We start from the raw sequence: 13,646 nt of genomic DNA on the forward strand, positions 1-13,646 counted from the left end.
AAGTCTGAAAGGTCGTCGTTGACTGGTTGAACGGTTGATAATATTGGATACTTTTGAAAAGGAATTGCAAGGTTATTTTCGGTAAAAACAATGCTAATGGATCTTGCACAGATTTAAAGTCAAAGTATAGCTTTGAAAGATGTAGAGATCTAAGAATGATGTCACCGGTTCAGAGTTATGACTTGGATTCTGATCCGTAAATATCAGAATATGTAATTGAATTTGTATGAAATCGATTGTATATCATTGTGAGCATTGTTAATAATTTTTGAATCAAAGTTGAAGAATGTACAGTGTAACATATTAATTGCGAACTTATATATTTCTCGAGTATTACCTACCCGTTAAAGATTTCAAAATTAATACTTTGTACAAAAAAATTTTTATTACCGTCTTTATGAAAATATATGTACGTATATTTTCTTCAGATGTAACACAGATTTAATGAGTTAATATCATATTAAGCTCATTTAATTTTCGGCTTGACTTAGAAATGATTAATCTCTAAAACATTAAAGATTACATAATCTTTGCGGTGTATTTCGCTAATGTAATCGATACTTCATTATTTATTCTTATTCCTCGGTGAAGGATGTTGATGCTCATGGAATTTTTGTGAACCTTACAAGGCACATATGATGTTTTCTGGAAAGTTTCGAGTACATCAAAAATGAAAATGTAAAATCAATTATGTAATTGAATAATACACTTGGTTTATTATGAAATGGAATTCATTAAGTTGAAACAGAGATTGTAGTTAACAATGGTTAAGTTGTTAAGGAAGGATGTACATCATTGCATATTAGTAATATGAACTAACCGAGTAGTACCTACCAGTTAAGATTCACACGTAATAGCTTAGCACGAAAAGATTTATTTTGATTTCAAAATTCATATATATTAAATATACATAAAATTTCTTCAGGGGAAATGAGTTAATACTACATCGGTTATTGTTGCTGGTATTTCTTGGTAACTACGATGCATACGACGTTGATGTTCAAGGTACAATTGTGATGTTGAGGCTTGAGGTGCGGATGTTGTTGTGGGTGGTAATGGTACTGTTGGTGTTATTGTCGGTGGTACTGTTGATGCCGGTGATTCTGATGGTGCTTGTAACCTTTGCACCATATTCTCCAAAGCCACTACCCGAGCGCGAAGCTCGTTGACTTCTTCTACTAAACTGGGTTAATTGGCGGTTCGGAAGAGCGGATGAATAAGATCCAGAATTTGAGAGAGTATATGATCATGACGAAATATTCTGGAGATGAGAGAGAAAATGGTATTACGAACATGTTCGCCGGTAAGTGCTTCAGGTTCTTCGCCAAGAGAGCAATGTGGTGGATGGAAGGGATCGCCTTCTTCTTATCTCCAATAATTAAGTAGGCTACGAACCCATCTCCAATTCATCCAGAATAGATGATGGCTAATTGGTTGATCCATTCCGGTTACACTATTTTCGGAACTTGAGTGAAAATTCATATCGGAATAGCTGTCGGAATCTAAGGAATTTGAACTAGATACAGGATCCATTTTGTGTAATCAAGGAAAAGATTTTTGAAATGAAATAGATTATAGGACTAATTTGGTATTCCTCAATACATAGTTTACATATGTATTTATAATACCAGAATCCCATAAGTTACGGAGGATTTTACGGAAGATGTCAGGCAAAGTTTACTGTAATAGATATGCCAAGATATGAATTTTGTCTATACTCTATCTATGCATTCAATGCAATAAGACGTGTTTAGACTTAAGATGATAGACAGGTAATTTCTGACAAGAAATGATAAGCAAAACTTTTGACATGCAGACACAGTCGAAGTCCAGACTTACGAATGTATCCTAACAACTATCAGTTAGACACACTAATGCAAGACCTGGTTCACTAGGACCAACATTCTGATACCAACTGTGACGATCGCTCCAAATCCATATAGACAATATGTCATTCATCGATTTCATTGCGAGGTATTTGACCTCTATATGATACGTTTTGTAAACATTGCATTCTTTTGAAAAGGCACACCATATATGAATATTTAAATCAAAGGTTTTCGACATCTGATGATTTCTACATATAGACAATCATCGTAATATAATAGTTTACAATGATACTTCCGTTGACAATGCAGTTAAAATAAGATACATGGTGATGATTTGGTGAATGCAACGTTTCCTTGAAAAGCATGCAAGACTCCATGCACATAGCTTATCTAACATATAAGCAAACAGCGGAAGACTTCTAAGGAGCCTGAGAATAAACATGTTAACAAGTGTCAACACAAAGGTTGGTGAGTTCATAGTTTTATTGTTTCGTATAATCTGTATGTAAAGGTGGATCATAAGATTTCAGTTGTTTCATCCAGAAACGTTTATCAAAATATTCTACAAGATTGAGCACCCTGGTAACTAAACTTAATGAATATATAATTTATACCCTTTGTATAATCATCTTAATAATATACGCAAACCAACGTGTACGCTTCTCAAATAGCATACGTCCATTAAAAGGCTAGCGCTCTAGCTCTGACGGGGATATCAAGCCCTATGGATCCATATACTACTACTCGCGCCCACCAGTTCTTATAACCGGCAGTTACTAGTTACCAAAGCTAAGGGATTTTCGGTTCAAACTCAGTATAGAATTTAGTATGTACTTGTGTCCATTGTTTTTAAAATAAAGTGCATGTATTCTCAGCCCAAAAATATAGATTGCAAAAGCAATTAAAAAGGGAGCAAATGAAACTCACCTTAGCAGCACATAAAGTTGTTCATCGTAATGTGACCGAAACTCGGAATATCAAATAATCGTAGATCTCAACCTAGAGAACATATATTGGTCAATAAATGTCTATCAAGCTAGGTCAGGTCATAGTGTATCACAATCCTAATGCTCGATATCGACATACAAAAGTTATCCAATGTTGTTCCAAAAAGTCAATTTTGACAATAGTTCAACAAACGAGACGTACCTTATATAATGATTCATTTACTCGGCTGGTAATATTTAAAAATCCATTTTATCAATCTTGTAAACAAGTTGTTTAAATCTTAATTGCAGATACAAAAGCAATTTCAATTAACGTCAATCATAATTCAGTTGATCATATCTTTTAATCTGTTCATCGAACTTATTCGATATCTAAATGAAAAGTTATTGATTTTTCGTCAGCTTTCCAAAAACATGTATATCATACACCTTTTACTAGTAATATATGTATTTAATTCGTAATTCATTATAAACTATTTAACGACGAAATTTAGCATACTGGCATGCCTAAACATATATACTCGAGCACTAGACATGGATACAATTAATATATAAAAGATAAGATATGAATGCTTACGTATCAATATTGTGATTTCATATGATGCAACGAAGATGATAAACACTAGGTTTGACTCACAAATATACCCCCGAACATTACCCATAACCTCCTTGGCAATAACCCATAATTTCCTTAGCTCTATCCCGCTCGAAAACCCATTTCAAAAGTGACCCGCTCTTGGTCTCGTCGTAGTATTTTATGTACTAATACTACTAATAATAATAGGATTAATAATAATATTAATCTTAATAATAATAATAATAATAATAATAATAATAATAATAATAATAATAATAATAATAATAATAAATTAAATAAAATAAATAATATACGGAGTAATGATGGTGTAACACTGAACCGAAATTCGATGCTTTTATAGGATGTGGCCTGCAACAGTACCCCATGTGATCGCATGGGGTTTAGCCTCCTTGGCCATGCGATCGCATGGCTAGAGGATCCAGCTCACAAATTTTTGTCTCGTTGTTTGTCGACATATTATTTAATTATAAATATAATATAATTAATTTATATAATTAATTATATATTATATTAAATTCACGTGCATAGTGGACTTGTAATTTTTGTTCCGATAAGTCGTACGTTGTCACTCGACTTATGTCCCGGTTTCGGTTTCTCGAACGCATTTTCGTACGCTTAGAAAACTAATACTTTACGTTTTGTGACACGTACCTTTGTCAAAATATAGCCTTAAATTATCCATAAACTGTACCACTCAAAGTATATCTTAAACTTTCGAGTGTTTTGGTCATTTACTTCTATAAATCATTGTCTCGTAGTATATACATATACATATATACATTTTCATCTTAAAATAGTGTTTTACTGTAGCAAAGCTTTTTACTGTAGCAAATAGTGATTTTTGAAAACACTGTAGCTTTTCAGGTACTGTAGCAATTCGAAAATACTGTAGCAAATTAGTGTTTTACTGGTTTATCTTAAACATTTTAGTTAACTTATCTAAATATCAATCAGATAATCAAACCAATAAGGTTAATGCACAGTATCATTTTCATAACATTTTGTTACGTTTTCAAGTTATAGTATATATATGTATCTATTTACATATAATTTTTCGCGAATCGTTGAGAACAATCGAAGGGTATTTGAATAGTTCAAAATTTTGAGATTTAACTTCATAGACTTTGCTTATCGTGTCGGAAACGTTAAAGATTAAGTTTAAATTTGGTCAGAAATTTCCGGGTCATCACATATATATACCCGAAGAAGAATGGACTAAGGAACATAAGATAGAAGTAGGCAAAAACTATGAGGCTAAAATGACCATTTTTAATGCATTTCCTAGGAAAGAATATGAGAGGGTTTTTATGATGGGTAGTGCTAAGGGAATTTGGGATAGTATCATGGTTACTCATCTTGAAAACCCACAAGTCATATAAAATAAAGTAGAATTGCTTATAACTAAATTTGAACAATTTACTATTGAAGATTATGAAAAAATAGATAATGCCTACACTAGATTTAACAATATTTGTTCAAGTTTGAAAGCTCTAGGTACAACTTGCACGGATAAGCAATATGTTCGTAAGTTCTTAAGGGCTTTACCATCAAGATGGAGACCAAAGGTGACGGCAATTGACGAATCAAAGAATGCGGAAAAGCTAACTGTTGAGTCCCCAAAATAATTAAGGATTTAATTATGACAAAACTGTAATTTATTTGCACTAAAATATTGTGTGCAGTCAGCACAAGTTTGTTTATGTATAGACAGCAGATATTGCTGTATCGAGTGTTTAGTTTGCTGCTCAGTCTACCAGCACAAGGTAGACAGTGTTCTTCAATCAGCACAGGATGTGTACTCAGCAGTTCAAGAATATCAAGTGTCTCAGCAATGAAGAACCAGCACAGCTGGAATGCAGCTTACTACATAAGACAGCTATGCTCCATTATAAGCATAGTAGTTTCCCGAGTGGTCTATATCAATGGTACTATTCAACAGAAGTCAAATACAAAGTTGAACAGAAAAGGACACGCGTCGGCGGCTGACAAGTGACCTTACAAGACCACGTGGGAATGCAGAAGTTTAACGCATGTGCAGACATGGGTTATACTTTGTCAACACCTAGGGAACACAACATTCTATTTTTTTAATCAAATAGTGGTGCCAAACCTAATTGGGGTGTTCCTGTAAATAGCTACCAAAGAGGAAAGAGGAGAGCATGCTCTCTGATGCAGTTGTCTCCACAAGTACAGACATCATATGTACCAGTGGACAATAGAACCATTACACGGTTAATAGGACTACTATAAATTGTTGTATCCACTATTGTAACAACTAGTGGTGTGGGTTTATTTATTTAGAGTCAAAAACGTGTAATAGCTTTTAGTTTACCTCTTAGCTATATTCTTGGTAATCTGTATCAACCAACTATTATTCCACCAAGGATAGTTGTAATTCTTTGTGATTCAATCAATAAAGAATAACTGTTGAAAATTACCTGTGACTCTATTTAATCTTCATGTTTGAATACTAATCGTGTTTAACTGTTAAGTTAATTAAAAGAAATTGTATTCAACCCCCCCCCCTCTACAATACTCCTGTTGTTATCAAGGGACCAACACTAACTCTAGATGAACTCATTGGAAATCTCAAAGTACATGAGGTCATCCTAGATAAAGATGATGAGTTAGAAAAGGCCAAGAGAGAAAAGAACAAGTCAATCGCTCTAAAGGCTAAGATACATGATGAATATGACATTGATGATGACGATGATGATATTCTCAATGATGATGAGCAACTCACATTTATTGTTCGCTCATTTAAGAAATTCTATCGAAGACCGGGAAACCAAGTTCGCCCTCCGATGGAACAAAGGAAGACGCCATTCGATCCCAAGAAAAAGTTTGTACGAAAATGTTTTGGGTGTGGTGATCCAAATCACTTAATAAGTGAATGTCCTAAAAGAAAGAATGAAAAGGCCTTTCTTGGAGGTGCGTGGGATGATGAAGAAAATGACACTCAAGAAGAAGGAAAGGAAACGTGTCTCATGGCCATTGACATACCAAGTGATGACGACAAAGGATCACAAGTCGGACAAACCGACAATGAGGTACTTCGAAATTCCTTTGAGTTTAGTATTGATAACTTTGCTAAATTGTGTACCTTGAGTAGTAAAGTAAGTGACAAAAACACAAGTCTAAAGGAAGAAAATAACTTTCTTAGGTTAGAAATCTTACAACTTAAAGAAAGAATATCTAACTCACAAGAATGTCTTACATGTGATGACTTAAAACATGAAAACTATGTCTTGAACAAAACTAACAAACTACTTGAAAATAAAATTAAGTTTTCAAAATATGACGCGAGTAGTAAAGTGTTAGAAAACATTTTAAGTGTTCAAAAATCAACAAATGACAAATAAGGGCTAGGATACAAGGAAAATACTCTTAAAACAAAATCATCCAAACATAAGCCAATAGTGTTTGTTAGACCTCAAGTAATAGAAACACCAAAACCAAAGGACTTCATAACCAATCAAGTTAAGACAAGAGGAAAAGAAATCAAATCATTTGCAAAAATTTATTCAAGAAAAATGATTAATCAAAACTCCAAAAATAGAGTCAAAACTAAAAAGAACAACAAAATTAAAATTGTTAAGAAATGGGTTAGAGTAGGAATCTTTAATGTTAATCATCCCGGACCTAACGAACATTGGGTACCAAAGTTATTGATTAATCAAATGTAGGTTTGTCTCAATGGTGTTGTACAAAATGAAGAATGGATAATTGATAGCGGATGTACAACACACATGACGGGTAACAAAGAATTCTTCACAAAGTATTCGGAGCATAATGGAGGTGATGTAATCTTTGGTGGCGATGTGAAAGGAAAAATCGTCGGTAAAGGTAACATTACTAATCAAAAGATTACACTTGATAATGTGTTACACATTAAAAACTTAAGTTTTATCTTGCTAAGTGTAGGAAGAATATGTGACAAAGGATATAACATGACATTTACTAAAAATTCATCACACGTAATAAAAGATGGTAAAAGTATCATAAATGGAATTAGGAAGAAAGGTCTTTATACATGCAAATTGGATGACTTTAAGCATGTAGATATATGTCTCACATCTATACATGATACTACTGCATTGTGGCATAGGAGACTAGGGCATGCTAACATGAAACTAATTCATAACATATCCTCAAAGGACATAGTTAGAGACTTGCCTAAATTAAAATATGAAAGCCATTTTTGTGATGCATGCAAAGTAGGAAAACAAGTTCATACAAGTCATAAACCTAAGAATTTCATTTCTACTAAAAGATGTTTAGAACTTTTGCACAATGGGGGAAGCTGATCAGAAAAGAGACTCACCTCAATGGAAAACTGAATTGATGTATAAGGTTGATAATTTTCGAACTTATACTGATGATGAAAAAGCTGAAATGTTTGACTACCTAAGAGTTGACTTATGTAGAGGCAGCAAACGTGAAGAAGTTTTGAAAACTGACAACAAATCTTTAAATGAGAAACTTAAAAGCAAAAATGATGAAATTAAGATCTTGAAAGATGATATTTCCAAACTTGGAAAACAAAACTTTGCTTTAAAATCTCTTCGCATTGAGGCAGCAGAAGTCAAGAACCAGCTGGATAATCTTAAAAAGGTTGTCACTTCGTGGTGTACATCTGCTCAAAGCACAGCCAAGTGTGTTAACGAGCAGGTGCCTGCCCAAGTTGAAGCTTTCTTTGCTGGTGACTATGCTTTTGCTGCTGCTATTGCAGAAGTTAATTTCATGGACCCAATTCTTGAAACTGATCATGAAGCTGTCTTGCCAAATACTTTTGCCAAGATAGTTAAGGGTAAAAAGGTCTTGACAAATAAGTTTGTTAGACCTGCTGTGTCCCTACCACCTGCCATGAAAGAGATTTTGAAGGATGAAGTTAAAGCAAGAGAAGCCAGTAACTCAATTGATGAGACTACTGACCCCTCAAGCATCTACTACATGACTCCAAAAGAAAGACGTATTAAAAAGGAAATCGCTGAAAATAATCTAAGAAAAGTTAAACCAACTGATTCCCCTTCATGCTTGAGTTCAAATTATGCTGAGCCAGCTGATGACAAACTTACTGGTCAACCAGTAGCTGTAGACAAGCCAGTCAAATGTAATACTAGCAAGTCCAAGGCAGCAGGAAAAACTTCTTCTAGCTCATCAGCTTCAGTAGACAAGCCAGTAACTTCCCACGCTGGCTCGTCAAGTGATAAAGGCAAAGAAATACGTCATGACTATGGTACTGGTTCCAAGAAGAAAGCTGCCCTTAAGGGAAAAGCAAAAGTGGACTCGAATGATGAGCTGTCTATCACTGAGATTATGACAGTCAAGTTTGATCAGCTAATTAAGCCAGTAACCAAAATTCGACCCGATCTTACTGCACCCACTTACTCAGTGTATGACCAGTCACCGATACCAAATGTGAGAAAATGCTACAATTGTGGTAGCAAGTTTCACTTAGCCAACCGGTGTCCTCTGACCCTAACCTCATCTGCTGCTACTTCTTCAAGAAAACCAGCAGACAGGAAGAGATCATCAAAGATGACCCTTCCAGAACCCATCCTTAGATGGGTTCCCAAAAAGAACTAATCTCTTAGCTACTGTGCAGGGCATTCAAAACAAGCAAATCTGGTATCTCGATAGTGGTTGTTCGAGACATATGACCGGATGTAAGTCCCTGCTGATGGACTATCAAGAAAAGGATGGTCCAGTTGTTTCGTATGGAGATAATTCATTGAGTTACACAAAGGGTTTTGGTACTTTGACAAATAGGAATGTCACGTTCTCAAATGTTTCATATGTCATTGGGCTTAAACATAATTTACTTAGTATAAGCCAACTGACAAGTAAGAATAAGATAGTCCAATTCAGAAGGAAAATTGGCACTATTTTTAATAAGACCGGGAAGCCACTGCTGACTGCAAAACATCATGAAAACATGTATCAAATTGACATGAACACAGCAGTCACAACAACTGATACTTGTTTCTATTCAAAGGTAGCAGACAACCTGAAGTGGTTATGGCACAAGAGACTCACACATCTCAACTTCAAAGATATTCACAAATTATCCAGTAGAAGTTTGGTGTCTGGGCTACCCACCATGTCTTATGTAAAGGACAGATTGTGTCCTGGCTGTGAAAAGGGAAAACATCACCATGCCTCATTCAAATCAAAGTAAATCTCATCTGTTGAGAAACCATTTCATTTACTTTATATGGATCTTTTTGGTCCTGTTAATGTGGCCAGCTGTAGTGGAAAGAAGTATACACTGATTATTGTTGATGAATATTCCAGATACACCTGGGTATTCTTTTTGAAGCAAAAGAGTGAAGCTGCCTGCCCATGTATCGATCGCCCCTTCAGGTAACGATTCCAACCAATCTTTGGCTTCTCCCTTTAAAGTCCAGGGAAATAACATGAGATATATCTGTTCATCCTCCACTTCTCGTATTTTAAATAGTGTGCAGATCCTATTAAAGGTACGTAGATGTTCATTTGGATCTTCCTTCGGCGCACCACTAAATTGGCATTGATTAGTCACCATGTGTAGAATTTGTCCTTTGATTTCATAATCTGGCGCATTAATGTCTGGATGAGTAATTGCGTGACCTTGGCCAGTGCGTTTAGCTCTCATTCGGTCTTCCATACTTAAAGGTTCCAGATTCTCCATAATTGAATTTGTTGAATCGGTATCACTAGATGATTCTGTTTTAATGGTTCGTTCCTCAACAATCTCTGTTTGAATGATTGGTGGTTCCGGAGGAAAGTTTAATGGTTCAGGATCTACGAACCGTTCCTGAATATTCTCTGGATTCTCAATTGTGAGGTTGGGTTCAAAAAATGGATTATCGGAAATTTGAACTGAAGTACTTGGTCGACTGGATGACGATTCTAAAGAAAAATCAACGGCGGTTATATTTGCTAAATGTCTTGATCTAGTTACAGGTGGTGAACGTACAAAAGGTGATGAACGTCTTGCTCGGTGCATTCACAGAATATCCTATTAGTTTTTAAAAGGAAAGAAAAATTATAATAAGTTATCCAATCAATAGACTTTTCTGATTTTGCCCACGTTTCGAATAGCCAAAAGATGCAGCAGAGGGGCAGGATTCGTTTGGTCTCAATATAATTGAGGACTGTTTGGCTCCAATAACCCGGTCCACGTACAAATCCAACGATTACTACGAACCAGAAAATTTTGATGTCTATTAATTTAACAACTCAAAATAAATTTTCGTAATTTTAAGAAATTTAGATAAGAAGTAGAAAAAATTCTAAGTCCTAAAACTAGAATAGCGAGAAATAAGAAAGAAAAAGAGTTCGTCGAAAAAGGTCGAAAAAGAAAAAATGGTTGAAAAATAAAAGGTGACGGAAAAATAAAAGAAACTTATAAAAACTTAAAAATACTTGACTAACCTAACCTTATTACTACAACTAACTTAAAATTATAATCGCAAATTGAAATTACTAATTGGAATGATAATTGGTACATAGTAAAAGGTCTAAAAATATTAAAGCTTACAGGAAAAACTAAATCCCAAATAGAAATAACTTAAAAAGAAACTAAAACATAAAAAGGCGTCGCAAAATTCTAAAGCACCTAAATCTTAGTATTAAAGAAAAAGCACTTAAGGAATTCTACGGCAAAGCCTAAAAATCTAGGAGTAAAAATAACTATAGCAAAAACTAAGTTTAAAATTAAATATGAGCTAAAAATACAAAAGTTATGCTACAACGATTAAAAAGGGACAAAATATAAAAATATACAAAAAGTTGTAAAAAGTACAATTTTTATAAAAATATTATTTTTATATTATTTATTTAATAAAACTACTAATTTTACAATTTAATAAAACTAATTTAACTAAGATATATAAATAAAAAGTAAAAGTAAAAATAAAACTAATAATAATAATAATAATAATAATAATTAGGTAATAATAATAATTATAATTAATAATAACCCGTAATCAATGCTCGATTAGGGCTTCCTGTCGCCTGTCAGATACCCTCCGCGAGTCGCGGCAATTAATGAAGAAAACCCCGCGAGTCGCGGGGTTCAGAAATTCAGTTGACAGGTTTGAATTTTTTACGCGTTTTTCTATTTTTTTTTTTTTTTATGTTTTCTGTTTTTTAAATAAATAAAAGATTTTAAAATAAAACTTATATTTTTATAAACTAAAATAGAAATAAAGAAACTTATAAAACTTAAATATTTAACAAAATCTTAAAAATACTTATATTTTTGTTTTTCTTTTTATATTTTTAAAACGTATTTTTACAAAAACGAATTTTAATAAAAGTTAACTAAAAATTTTTTTTTTTTATATTAGCGTTGCGCTTCCGGCTTTTAAGATATTCCCCGGCAGCGGCGCCAAAAATACTTGATGTCGTACGAGGTGTATATAAAATAGTTTATATTTTACTAGGAAAAACTATTAAATACGATACAATTTTACACAAGATATTTATTTATTTATAGAATGGATATACTTAAACCTTGCTACAACACTTATAGGCAGTGTACCTAATCGTACAGTAGTGTAGTTTTTAGTAAGTCCGGTTCGTTCCACAGGGAAATCTTTAAACAAAACTCAACGCTATATTAGTTTACTTTTATAAAAATACAAACATATATATAAGTAATATTATTATTATAAAGGGGGGTTTTTACCGTTTAATGACCGGTTTGTCGATTTTAAAACTTTAGTCGCAGTTAAAAATGTAAAATATAAAATAAATACAAGACTTAAATTAAAGCGTAAAGTAAATAACGATAATGAAATTGCGAATAATAAAAATGCGATAAAATAAAATTGCGATAATTAAAAAGTACGATAATTAAAAGTGCGATTAAATAACAATAAATAAAAGTGCGATAATTAGAAGTGCAATTAAATATAAAATAAAGGAAATTAAATATGAAATAAAAGAATTATGCTTATTTAAACTTCCGTAATCATGATGTTTGACGTGTTGATTTTAGTTTTATGCCCATGGGTTAATTGTCCTTTGTCCTGGATTATTCAATATGTCCGTCTGGTTTTTGTCCATAACAGTCCATCAGTCATAAATATAAAGTGCGAGTGTCCTCATCAAATTATTCTTATACCCGAAGTTAAATATTCCAACTAATTGGGGATTCGAATTGTAACAAGGTTTTAATACTTTGTTTAATGAATACACCAGGTTATCGACTGCGTGTAAACCAAGGTTTTACTACTTTGTTAACAATTACACCAATTACCCTTGAATGTAATTTCACCCCTGTTTTAATTATTCTAGTGGCTATTAATCCATTCCCGTGTCCGGTTAAATGAACGATTATTCGTACATATAAATACCCCGCCCATCGTGTCCGATCGAGTGTATATGGTAATTTATAGGGACGCCCAATTGTAAATCTTTATATTAACATTAACAAACTTTCATTTAGTTAAACAAATATAAAGCCCATTAATAGCCCATAGTCTAATTTCCACAAGTGTCGTTCTTTTGTCCAAACCCCAATTATGGTACAAAGCCCAATTACCCAATTTTAGTAATTAGCCCAACATCATGATTACTTCGTTTTAAATAAGCATAATAATAACTTAGCTATGAGACATTAATATAAAAAGGTTGAACATAACTTACAATGATTAAAAATAGCGTAGCGTTACACGGACAGAATTTCGACTTACACCCTTACAACATTCGCTAACATACCCTTATTATTAGAATTATAATTAAAATTAAAATTAAAATATAAATTATATATATATATATATATATCGTATATATTGAGAGATGAGAGAAATAGATTATGAAATTTGATCAGAATTCGGTTTGCTTTATAGCCAGAGTTGAATTTTGGGGCTCCGCGACTCGCGGCAAAATACTCTTCAAACTCCGCGAGTCGCGGAGGATGTATTTACAGCTCAGTCCTTGGAGTTTTCTCTGCCGACGGTTTTTTATATATAAATATAATATATATATAATTAATATAATTAATTATATATTATATTATATTTATATACATAGTTAACTTGTAATTTTTAGTCCGTTGCGTCGAGCGTTAAGAGTTGACTCTGGTCCCGGTTCCGGATTTTCGAACGTCCTTGCGTACAATTTTATATTTTGTATTTTGCATTTTGAATCTTGTACTCTTGTAATTTCGAGACGTTTCTTATCAATAATTGGAACCTCTTTGATTGTCTTTTGTACTTTTGAGCTTTTTGGTCGTTTGCGTCTTCAATTCGTCGAATCTGTCTTTTGTCTTCACCTTTT

The sequence above is a fragment of the Rutidosis leptorrhynchoides genome, chromosome 6 (genome assembly GCF_046630445.1).
Source record: "Rutidosis leptorrhynchoides isolate AG116_Rl617_1_P2 chromosome 6, CSIRO_AGI_Rlap_v1, whole genome shotgun sequence".
NCBI classification, from domain to species: Eukaryota; Viridiplantae; Streptophyta; class Magnoliopsida; order Asterales; family Asteraceae; genus Rutidosis; species Rutidosis leptorrhynchoides.